Source organism: Rousettus aegyptiacus, unplaced genomic scaffold (assembly GCF_014176215.1).
Source record: "Rousettus aegyptiacus isolate mRouAeg1 unplaced genomic scaffold, mRouAeg1.p scaffold_m13_p_10, whole genome shotgun sequence".
Classification (NCBI taxonomy): Eukaryota; Metazoa; Chordata; class Mammalia; order Chiroptera; family Pteropodidae; genus Rousettus; species Rousettus aegyptiacus.
Window position 1 is genome coordinate 21,344,499 of NW_023416285.1, and position 13,549 is coordinate 21,358,047.

General features: G+C 33.5%; 1 pseudogene; it reads right to left on the reverse strand.

Annotated features, from left to right (window-relative positions):
- Positions 1–489: 489 nt before the first annotated feature.
- LOC107508738 overlaps positions 490–13,549 on the reverse strand; it is a 55,668-nt pseudogene continuing 42,608 nt past the window's right edge.

The window sequence follows — 13,549 nt, forward strand, 5'->3', positions numbered from 1 at the left end:
TAGCAGAGGATAGAGACTAAAAAAAAATTAAAAATAGGTTTTAAGTAGAGGCCACATCAAGAAAGTGACAGGAGGAAAATAAATGAAACTATGGCTAGTTTTTATGACTAGTTCTAATTTTTTTTTTTTTCATGAAAACTGGGAAGTATGTGAGATTACTGAAAAAAAAAAAAAAAAAAAAAAAAAAAAAAAAAAAAAAAAAAACCTAGTTCAACAGGATCGAATAGGGAACATTCTAAACAGGAGGAGAAGTCAGTCCAAGTTCACTTCTCACTGTCTCACAAGCATCACATACAGCACCGGCCTGGTTCACAGGCTAATTATTTCTACATGGAAATACCCTTCTCTTCAAACTGCTAGCCAAATGGAATGTTTCCCAAATCTCTCCTTTATGTCTTTTCCAACCACTGTGAGCTCCTCTGAACTTATTGTATGTGTCTCTATCACTCGTTTTTCTGTTTAATCATATGCTGCTTTGTGATTTCTTTCTTTCTTTTTTTTTTTTTTTTGGATCACTCAATGGTTATTACTATTAAAGTGTCCAGACAAGGCCCAAGAGGGAGCCACTTATGCTGAGCCCCACATAACCTAAACTGGAACTTAACTAAGGTCCTATTTTGGGGTGTCCTAGAAGAGGAAGACCCAGCCCATCCAGTCAGGGCTTGCCTGCTCAGCACAAGCTACCTGACCCAGTTCCAAGCCTCCTCTGCTCCATATATGGGAAATAATCCTGCTTTAACCAATCAGCAAATGCCCCGTGTAACCTCCTTGCTCCTGCTCACTTTGGTCTATAAAGGCCTTTCGCTTTGTTCAGCTCTTTGAAGTTCTTTTTTTATTTTCTAGACTGAACGCATTCTGATTCATAAATCATTGAATAATGACAACCAGATCTTTTCAAATTTTATGATTGTCAGGCATTTCCTTTAGCATTACTTAGCTCTTCCAGATGTACATATTTCATATGGTTTTCCACCTATTTATAAACTTTTACGGATCAGGAATGCCTCTTCCACATATTTCTGTATTCATTGCATGGACCGGGCAGAGAATCAATCCCTAAAGCATTTCATGACCTTAGGTAACTTGGGAACTTACTCTTCCATTTGAATCAAGTAGATTTAGGTACCAGTTGGAGCAGTGAGCAAACTTGCGGATCCCTTCTGGGTATCATACATCTTTTGTCCTATTTAGGTTTATTTCGTGAATAATTTCTTGATCTTCATAATAAATATTTGCTGAGATTTTAAATAAATAAATGAGTGAATTGTGTCCCATCTGGAAGTCTTGCAATGGCTCCAAAGATATGGAATATTTTGGATACCTGAAACGAGAAAAATCTTTGAGGAATCTTTGTTTGATCAAAGGCTTGAGAAAGACATAGGGTAACTCCTCCAACTTCTTATAAAATACACAAAATGTTGTAACTTACTTAGGCTTTGCTCTAAATAATGCCTTGTCAGAATTTCACACAACCTAGAGGAGCGTTCTTTTCTGGTTCCTTTGGCCCTCCCTCATGTTTTACTGAGAAGAGTGTATACTGAATGAGTTAAATTTTTTCTCTCTCAAGGCTATATTGTACGACCATTTTACTCAGCTTTACTGTCTACTTTGGGGTGATTTTTTCTTCTTAAGCTTTGATATTGTAGTTACTAGACAATTCTAATAACAGTATATTCAATAACTTGTCTAGTACAAAGTAGAACTGTTTTACAAACACTGCCAAATTGATCATATCTAAAATTTCAGAAGGCCCGTGAGCTTCTTGATGCATTTTAGAATAGATATTATGAACAGGAACCATATGTGCCTTGGGAAGAAAACAAGTGCTTTGAGCTTTCTATTTACTTGATCATTGTATATGTGGGTATTTAATATTTCAGTTTGCTGGGATAGATAATATTTAGTCGAATATCAGTTGAAAAGATGATACAAACAAAAATAATGATTAACTTATATCAAGTACTTGCACTTTATAATTACTATACATGTATTATCTCTGTTGTAAATTCTCACAAATATCCAGTGAAACACTACTTTTTTTTGTCATTATATAGATAAGTATTAAGATGTATAGAAATTAAGTAACTTGTTCAAAGTTACATAGTATCTTGAAGAATCAAGATTCAGGTATTCTGACTTTAAAACTCATGCTCTAGATTCTAGCAGCAGGAACTGGTTCCTTATGGCTCATAAGAACTGATTGCTAAATTCTCAGGAATTTCATAAGCCAATTGGTGTCATCATATTGGTAGTTTGAAACTGGTCATGGTGAGTGTTATATGCAGAATGCCAGCCTCCCAAAGTTGTCAATGTCCTAATTCCTGAAGCCTGTGAATATGTTACTTTATATGACAAAAGAGACTGTGTAGATATGATTAAAGTTCAGGGCCCTGAGGAGATTATCCTGAATTACCCAGGTAGGTCAATCTAATCACATGAAAAAAAGCCAAGAAACTTCCCCATCAGTAATCAGAAAAATAGATGTAAAAATAGAATCAGAGGCAGAGAGGTACAGCGTGAGAAGGAGATTGCTATGGCAGCAATAGAAAACTAAGGAGTTTAATGGGAGACTTTACACCACAGAAATCAGCAAATGGTACACATTGGCTTTTATGTTTTTTTTTTTCCCCTGGAGAGACAGATTTTACATATCAGCATGTCACTACACTTAATCATTATATTGCACTGTAAATAGATGAAGAAATAGAAACAGAGTCATTAAGTAACTTATCCAAAATATAGAATAGAGATTTGATTGTCTTTATAAAAACATTTGTTGTACTATGTTTTTCACTCTTTGCAATAATCTGGAAGTTTATTTCTTTATTGCTGTACAATGTATTTAGGTGGAGAATCCTTCTCTATCACAGCACATTTCTTTATGGTCCCCTATTTTTCCTGAGTATATTGTAGTGAGTATTGCTATGTCTCTGAGAAATAGCATAGAATCTAAGAATATGTAGGCCATTTCAAAAAAATAGAGGATCAATCAGTGATTATTCATCTGTCCATCCACCCATCTATTCATCCATCCATCAATTTATATATTCAAACAATAACCCAGTTACTTCTTCAATTTAATAAATTCTTATTGATGAGCTACTATATGTTCAGTTCCACATATCTGGTTATTAATGGACAAAACAGTCAGAAAGCAACAAAATACAAAGACCCCAAAACTGCCATGTTTTCTTAGAGCTTAAATTTTAATGGAACAATACACAGAAATTACTCCCAGGCACAAAATATTAATTTGGAGGGTAGGGATTTTCACATAACTAGATAATGCTGTTTGGGGAAAGTCTATTACCAAACAAGACAATATGGTGTCTACTTTTGCAGCCTCTTGCCTTTCATTACCCTCTTTCCTCTGATGCTACCCCTCCCTTTCTTTTGTTTCTTCCCCTTTATGTAAAAACGAGTTTCCTTTAGAAAGGTATCATTAAAGTTACTAGTAAATAAAGATAAAGTTCAAATAAAGAGCCATTATTGAAGCTACTACTTAAAGAGGCATGATTAAAGCTACAGGAATTACCAAGGATGGTGTGGGCGCTCAGAAACTACCAATGAAAAATTCCTGCAGCTGAAGGAAGAGTCCCTGCATAGAAGCTATGCTTATGGAGAGACAGCTCCTGGCAAAGGTGCAGCACCTAAGTAGGGAGGGAATAAGAAAAACACCATGACATCTCACTCATCCTGCCACCTGTTCTGCTCCTGCCTCCCCTCCACCAGCCCAACCAGAAGCCAGCCAGCAAGGGAGCCTGAGCTATGCAGTCTGCTGTGGCCAACACCTGGGGTGCAGAGAAGGTCAGAGACTGGGTCTGGATCGGAGGTTAAATGAAGAGTTACCAGCATAAAAATAATTCAGATCAACTTGCAAATGGATAAACTACATTATTTGCATATTAATAAAGGGATATACCTTAAGCTAAAGATATCATCTAATAGCAAAATTTGAGTTAATGTTAATACAATTTTTTGCTGATGAGGATGGCCTTCTGTTGTACTAGAATTCATTGCTGCTTTTAGTCACTAATGTGTTTCAGAGGAAATGCTGTAGTGCTCAAGAAAAGAATCAGATATAGCAGATGAGGAAGTTAGGCTATCCCAATGAGACTGTCTTTTATCCTTGAATTTACTAGTGTTTATTTATGTTAAATAAAGACCTGTGGTTTAAAAAAAGAAATCTATGGAACACTTTGGGTGACAGGAAGCCCTCTAGTCCTATCGGTACTGTCCTTATATGGCCAGCACTGAGGAAGTTATCCACTGATATATTTGGAAAAAAGGAAAATGAGTTTTAGCATTATGTACACTTTTGACCAGCAGATGTCATGCAAAGTCCTGTGCATGTGTTTTTCTGCTTTTTGTTGTCAGTAGAAAACCAACAGTGTATGACATTCAAGAAAAAATTCTGTGACACCAAGAACTATCTCTGTCATCTTTGAGAAGAAATAGCAAGTTTAATAATAATAAAAAAATGACTTTTATTTTAATATGTTTCAGGGGAAGAGAGGTAATCAGATATTTAATACATTTTGGAGAAGAGAAGCAATCAGGAAGAATAGTAAGTAATCAGATAGTCCCAAATCTGTACCTTAATTTTAAAATGCAATTATTCTAATTATTCTCCACTAGTATTCTAGCTCTCATAGTTTAGTGATTTTTCCGTTTCATAATGTACGGGGGACAGGGTAAATTTAGAGTGCCTTTCACTGACATTGATTTTATTCCTTTAATCGATGGCCTGGGGTGTTTTTAAAACTAAATCATATAGATTTATGACAGTGCTCTCTAGACTGAAAAAATGCTATTATTAACCACCAAATCTTGTTAAACACAAAAAGAGTAGCTTTCTCATAATCACATGGAAAAACATAGCCATGCCCTGGTCTAAGCCTATTTATATCTTATTGAAATTTTTTTTTTTCATTTCATACTACATCAGTCAATATGGGAATATTTCATATTGAATCTTACTTTATTCTTTCTGAATCAATAAAACCCTCCGCAGGTATTTTCGGTCCAGTTTTTTCCTTTGCTGTCAGTTGCACCATTCATAAGTTTTGTGTCACCCACATATTTTATGAATTTACTATTATCTTGTTCTTCTAGATCTCTAACAATTTGGGAGACATCACTGGGCTAAATACTGGGTTTTGTGGTACCCCATGACCATCTTCTAACTATTTGGAAAAAATATAATGCATCACTGTAATCTAATATATATAATTATGTTTTCACTCAAGCTAAAGTGAAACACACAGTTTATACCCAATAAGTCAATATACCAGTTATGATCTAATGTACAGCATGATGACTCTGGTTAATGATACTGTACTGTATATTCGAAAGTTGCTAAGAGAGTAAAATGTAAACATTGTCACCATAAAAAAAAAGATAATTGTGAAAATTTTTTTAAAAAGTTTGTCCCATTGGGAAAGTTAATATACCACATATGACTTGGTATTTTAGTGCCTCAAATGTTTGTTCAAATCTTAACTTCTGTTCATTTTAAGAAGCAATAGTCAATGTACTATATACTTGAAACTAATAATAAAATAATTTTTTTTAAAAAAGAAGCAATAGATTGACATTGGCAAGTCAAGAAATGACAGAACAAGTCTGCCCCAAATGCCCAGGCAAGTTTGATTTTGCATGTAACATAAAGGGTAAAAAATTATTGGTAAATCTTTGACTCTGCTCTTGTATTTTCTTTTAAATCATTACTGGAGAACATTAAAAAAATCATGCAAGTGAAATTAAATGAACAACAAGTTGTTTATGTAACCGTTTGAGGATAGTATGTCAACAAATATGATTCCTTCCTAGAAAACTGACAGGGAAAAACAATTATTTGTAATGGCTTTGAAAGAATAAAAAAGTTATTGGAGATCATGTTTGAGATATACATTCTGCCTCATAGGACTGCATAATTTATATCAATAATTTATAATAGTACTATTTTTTTTATTTAATGGGCACATTTACTTTTATGAGCATGTTGGGAATTATTACAAACTGAATTTCACATAAAATATACCTATATTTCACAGTACTTTGCTCTATGCATTTTAAGTACATTATGAGATGTGCAGCTGATCTAATTTTTAAATTAATTTTTATATAAACTTTTCATTTTTGAACATATTTGGATTTACATAAAAGTTGAACATACAGAGAATCCCTATATAAGCCAGGCTCATTTTTTCCATTATCGACATCTTATATGATACATTATAATTAAACAATATTGAAATATTATTAATTCCAAAATGCCCCAGGCTCATCTTGTATAACTCCTGCCCCAGTATTAGTATCAAACTTTCTCCAAGGATTCAAAGGCCCCTGGTCTCTGTCACAGGAGAGCGGCATTAGTAAATAAGATCAGGGCGCTAGATGTGCTCGTGGCCCTGAGTTGTTTCTTGGCTCCCTCAGCTGACAAAGTAAGGAAATACTTGTGTGTATACTAACCTGTGTAACACACATGTCTATATATATATTTCCACGTGCAACCACTTGAATCTGTCTTCAGCTAAATGAGTTCATACTAATGTCTGCAACTCTAATGTATTACTTCACGAATAGCGATAGATGACTATCTGAGCTCATCTGGAACCTTCCGCTACAACAGCGAGAGACCGGGCACCTACACCCAACATCCGTTCATTTAATTGTTTAATCTGACTATATGTTTTCAGCAGATTTTCATTTACTTTTTTTAATCTACAGAATTATTTAATATAAATATTTATAAACCAATCACAAATACTTAAATATACAAAAAGTCCACACAGTAATAGCTTAGTTTTCCTAGGAATAAGCTGCAGATTAAATTGATAAGGTATAATTTCTTCTCTAGATATTGTAAATAAGAACAGTGCCATTAGTGAAGTGGAGCTGGCTTTCTGTTTAATGTAATATATTAAGATAAACATTAAACCAATTAGAATAATTGATACAAACATCGACTTCATGTTTTCATCACAGTAGTAAATTATAAAGTTACATAATCTCTATATACATATCTATTTGCATTCATGTTATATGTATATACATACACATACTCTCAATATCCTTACACATACATATAAAATATTTCATTATAACAATTTTAGAAATAGTGAAATAATAATTGAGTTGAGCTGATCTAAAATAAAAATGAGATATGAAGGTAAAAACTAAAAGGTATTTTTAATATATTAAATGTCTGATTATAAGAAGGGATGGAAACTCCTGATATCAGAGATTTGTATTGGTAGAATTCCAACTATCTCAAAAATATCAAAATGTAATTTTTTTCTCTTTGTTCATCATATACGACATTAAATTTTGCCTGTTCTTTATATACTGTATGTGATATAGTATTTACCAATAGTGTTTTTTCCTTTTTTCTTTCTTTTTTCTTTCTTCTTTTCTTTCTTTTTGTTAGAAATTTGGTTATAAGTGCAGAGCCCTGCTTGCTTGCAGGCAAGGAAAAAAATTGAGTAAGTTTGAGGAAAGGTCTAAAAAGTTAAAAATAAATGGAGCTAATATACAAAATGCATGGCATAAGTTTTCTGCACTTGTCTGCAAATTCAAGTCAAAGTTTACTATCAGTCACTGTGTATCAGATGCATTTTTTTTTGTGCTATTTGGAGCCTCTTAGCCTCACTTGTCTCTTCTTCCAGCTGCCACTTGGGTGATGAACTCAGCATGGATTTGGACTGACTGACTTCACACAGGTACAACCTGAGAGCCCGTACCCTGGACCTGAGCCACATATTCTCACCTCCCATGCAGTAGCTTCTCTTGTTATTGCTTTGGGACTTTCAGTCTGAAATCTCATCACTGTCATCATTAAAGGAATGAGATAATCTTTTCCCTTTCAAACTTTAATCCCTGATGCCATTTCCTCTTCTACTGTTCTTTCCTTAGCGAACTCTCATGCGTCTGTATAATTATCGTGTTATGGGGAAAGCATCAGACACCAAAGGGGAGCCTATCGTGTGTGAGCCTCTGGGTCTCCCAGGGAGAGAATAGTGGTAATTCACTACAACATTAATAGAGTTGGTTACAGTATTTTAAAAGACCTTCTTTACTTGTCTTAAGAGTTGAACATGAATCTGTGAAAAGCTACATGTACCTCAGGAGAAAAGCTGGTTACCCTTGGTTAGTCAAGGGACAAGAGATTTAATTTTCAGATTAGGTTCACTGAAATCTCATAGAAGAAAATTTTGCAGATAGGATTTCGATGCAAACTTTCACTCTGTGTTACCTGGGCAGTGTCCTTGAAGGAAGTGCCTTTATCTAGGCATTCACTTCTGATCCCAAATCACATGGAATTCATTCACTTGGTCGTATTTGTAACTGACTGCTTTAAAAAAGCTTATTTCCTGCTAGTCCTTCTTGACAGTACCCTGATGCAGCAGCAGAGCTTGTTAATGCAAACTGGAGAACAAAATAAGAAAAAAGTGAAGAACATTAAGGCTTCCTCCCAAATCATCCAATATGAAATTCAGGCTGTGGAACAATAATACTTCTTCCCCTCCAGTGGGAGATTCTATAACCTTTTATTCATGGGAAATTCAAATAAAATGTGCATCTCTCTTGTTCTCTGAAAAATTTAATTTGCATCTTAACTTGCTACTGCTGTGGCTAAAATTTTCAAATCGAATATTAAAAATGAACTTGTCCACTGCAGCAGCTTTATGCTGGGAGTTAAACACTTCATAAATTCTCTTTCATTTTGAAGTTTATTAAGATACACTTATAAGTGTAGTGTCTTAAATTGCTAATAGGTAAATTTTATGATGAGTTTTAAATTAGGCTCTCTCCACTCAGTAATCCACTTTACTTTCTGTATGTATTTTTATATTCATACCAGATTCATGGTCTCAGAATCCAGCACAAGCCATTGTGTTGTTTGAATAATTTCACAAGTCCTTTAGCCTAAAATTTCATAAACTTGCTTTTCTCGTTCATGTTTCTGAGCTATTTTAGATCTTCTTAACCAACAATGTGAGGAAAAAAATAAGAATTCATAATTTCCTTTGAATGGAGAAATTATGACCTTATTATCCCTTAATAAAATATTCAAGATTAAAATTCAAGGGTTTTTTTTTTAAGTATATACCAATTGACTATAATATAGTGATATCCTCTCTAAAAGTCAAAATTACTTTTTTTAATGTTCAAGTGGGAGGGAAAAAACCTCACACTAAATGTCTTGGATATGATGACGAACAGCTGATTTTAGACATAGCTAGATACTGGAGCTCTTTCAGATTCTGTCTCTCTTGTCATTTCTTCCGTTCCAGTGGTTTATGAAATGGTGATCAGAAGCCCTACTCCCATATCTTTTAAGCTTATGAACCTTATTGGGAGAATAATCTTTCAAAATAGTCTTTGAAGAAAAGTCCACAAAAAGGCATATTTTTCTGGCTTGGATCACATGATCATTACTGAACTAATCACTGTGATCAGGGCTCTACAGATCCCTGTTTGGCTATAGATCTGAGTCACAAGAATATCCCCATGGCTCCACAGAACCACATGAAGTAATTTTTCTCAGAAAAGAGGAGTTTGGTAACCAGAGAAAGGAGGGGAAGAAATACCAAAAAGACAAAAATAATGATGGTCATTACACTCTATTTATTCTTCTCTGTTTCAGTCTCTCCTCGCACCCAATCTTCAATTGTATTCTCCTAGAATATAGGATTCATCACATTGCATTATAATTATTTTTATAGGTCTTGCCTTCATCAAACCCAGAATATCCTAAAGATAAAATGTCAATATTATTATTTTTTTAAAAAATGTTATTATTTCAATTTCAGAGTCTAATTAAGTATTTGGCACTTAGTAGCTCCTCAACAGATGATTACTAATTGCATGAAATAATTACATGTACTACTATTTTATTCCGCTTATCTCTGTTTTGGCATTCTTTGATCTTTTTATTCAGCCCTCATAAATTCTTTCTTTTTATATTTCCTTTTAATTTTTCTTTTCATTTCATTGAGTTATCAAATGAGTTTCCTAGAAAATCAAATGAAAGAAAATATGTAAACTTAATAACATATTTTATTTACAACAATCACTTTCATGTTTGAGAGATGGTGACCCCTTGGATCTTCAAAAATAAAAAAGCAAAAATATAACAAATTTAATTGTTTTATTCATGAAACTAACTAAATATATCTAAAATTTCTAATCCCTCATTCTCTCAGATTCGTGAGAATACCTTGGTCTCATTGGTTTTACCACTAATCTTCAGTAACGTTGAAATTACTAATTGCAAATCATATCTAAAATGAAGCAAATTTTGATAGTATAGTGTTATATCTTTTGTTCTGGACTTTTAGCATGTTTTCTATTTCATTGGCTTTTTATATATTACATGTATCATTATTTAAATTATTACAGGTCCAAAGCTAATCTCATTCTAATTAAACCCAGTGAGATTTACTTTCTTTTGGTAAGTAACATTTTGGGTCTTATTTCAAAGTCTTATTAGCTTTAGATTGGTGTTTGGGATGTTGTAAGGCTGAGGTTACTCCAGATCAGGTGCCATGTTAGCAGATATATTCCAGATCATGACGAAGAAAAAAAAATATCTTCCCGTGCAGCCACTTTTCTATATCAAACCCTCATCATGATTAGACTGTTTTTCCTTCACTTGTTTATTTTTGTTGTCTGTGCTTTTGGTGTGACATCAATGAAATCATTGCCAAAGCCAATGTCATGAAGCTTTTCCTTTGTTTTCTTCTAGGAGTTTTAAAGTTTCAGGTCTTTAATCCTTTTAGAGGTTTTTGTTTGTTTGTTTTTTGTATGGTGCACTTTAAGGGCCTAATTTCAGTCATTTGATTACAGATAGTCAGTTTTCCCAGCACCATTTGTTGAAGAGATTACCCTTTTCCCATTGTGTATTCTTGACATTATTGTCAAAGATCAGTTGTGGATTTGTTCCTCTTTCTCAAGATTGAGTTAACTATCCCTGGTTTTTATGGTTCTACATGAACTTTAGGTGTTCTTTCTTTTTTTTTTTTTATTTCTATAAAAAAATGTCATTGGAATCCAGATAGGGATTGCATGAAGTCTATACATTGCTTTGAATAGTGTGGATATTTTAATAATATTAACTATTCCAATCCACGAGCATGGGATTTCTTTTGATTTATTCATATTCTAATTCTAACCAGGTTTAGGCTGTTTCAAATCATTATTTTTGAGTGAAATCTAAAGAAGCTTAGTGATAGAGACCTTATTTCTCTTATTCATTGCTGTATCCCCCAGGACTGAGAGCATTGCTTGTCCCATAGTTTGTGTTCAGTAAATGCTCTTTGAATAAGTGAAGGAACCTTAAATATGTATCAAGTAATAAAATGTCAGCATTAAAGAACCAGTGGTGCCCTCTGATGACCAAAAGTCATCATTGTAGCCTTTTTCTTAAACCAACTAACGATGGGCCTTTGGGCTTCTCTAGCATGTCATAGAATAATGTAACTGGGGGGTTATCCCACAGAGATACCCTTAAGAAACCCTAATGCAGTATTACAGTGTAAGAGCCATATCTTATATTTATATGTCACTTTACAGTTTTCTAAAGTTTTGGGGCCATACAGATGTATTAGGGTTCTTTTTGTAAATATAAAACATTTTTATATTATATAATGATATATATTTCTAACATATATATCTAATATATAATAATATATAATGTTAGTATATTCAAAGAAGACTAATAAAGCCAGTGGGGCTAAGAACAGAGTGAGCGATAAAGAAAAAGATTGCTGAGGTTGGAGATATTATCAAGAAACTCGATCTTTATCTCTAATCAACACCAGAAGTTATTTACCTAACATTACAGGCGTTACAAAAATTACTTCATTAGTGAAGTGAGTAGTGGTCAAGACTTGTGAATTGTCTCAAAACACTATAGAGATACTACACTGGTCCTCACATAAATAGCAAGCCCAGAAGTCTGTATTGTTCTGATGGCTCTTGAATTTTTATTCAGAGTCTAGTATTCAGTCACTCATTTGAAAGAATATGGTGGTCTATTGCTTATGAGTAGATAAACAGACTCCTGTCTTCAGCATATTTTCATATATTCTTCTAGAGAAGCTTTCATGCCAAGCATGGTCAAAGCATTTAAAGGGACAGAGAGCCGGGATTTCATTGAGTTTAGGGGAATAGGTTACATGACTGTTTTAGTACCTGTTTGCTAATAAACATTTGTATGTGTACAGAATTTATTCCAATGATTGCTTTTGATTCCTCACAGGTGTCTGAAAGAAAGCTCTTTATATTGAACTACCTACAAAGATTGATCCTATAATACTAAAATAAAGCTAGCAGTTATGAGGGCTCATATTGGCTCATATTGGCAAGGGGCTCAATTTTTCAAAGGTTCAAATTCATTTCAAAAACAGAGATAATAGTATCTAATTTATTGGATTATTATGAGGATTAAATGATTAAATAAGATGATTTAAATAAGTGCTTTGTAAACTATAAAAAGTAATATAAATATTCTGGTTCATCCCGCCCAGCCTGGGAATTCTATGTTTCAGAGAGACAAAAATTATAAATCCTGACAGACACTAGATCAGATCTATTACAACATTCTGGGGAAGAAAGCTCCACCCAGGCCTTTCAGACTGAGAGGACAGATACTCCAATTGCACATAAACAATTTCCTTCTACAACTTCTTTGAAACCAAGTGTACGAAAGGCTTTCCTTTAATTAAGAAATTCATCACCTCACATAGTTAACCTTTTTTGTATGTGTGTGGCGAGAATTTTTAAGACCTACTCTCAGCAACTTTCAAGTGCATGATGCTGTATTATTAACTATAGACATCATGTTGTATATTAAACCTTTAAAATTTACTCTCAGTTTTTGATGAAGATGATAAAAGAAAAAGTACAGGAATCACCTAAAATCTTTGGTTAGGAGAAAAATCTGTTTAATAATTTATGAATTTAACAATTCATGAATAACAAATAAGTGCACCTTCTGTGTTAATTCCTATGTAATATCTTTCTCCTATTGTTAAATTATGTCTTCTTTTAAATACAATTTGTACATCATTATATTTTTAACAGGTTTCTATCCAGTGTGATCCAATTAGGGGGCATTTGGGACATTGTTTTTCTCCTCAAAAAAATTAATTGAAACAAATATGCTTTCAGAATACAGATGACTTTTTCTAGAGTCTTTATTGAAAAGAAGTCACACTGTTTTGTTGCCAAGGACACTAAAATTGCTGGTTGACTGGTTAGTCATTTCTTTTCTAATGAAAAAAGACAGCATAGAGATTTCCTGGAAAATGAATCAATGTGAATGGGGATAGTGGTTTAAAATCTTTCTGCTTAAATATTTAGAATATGACAGAGATCAAGCAAGATTAGAAAGCAAAATGAATCGCTATAAAATATGTTAAAAAGACTCACATTGGGCCTTTAACATAATTAAATCTGCCATGGAAATAGCCCATGGCAACAAAGAGACTGAATATCAAACTGAGCAGAATTGCGTTATCCCTGCGTGGCTAAAAAACTA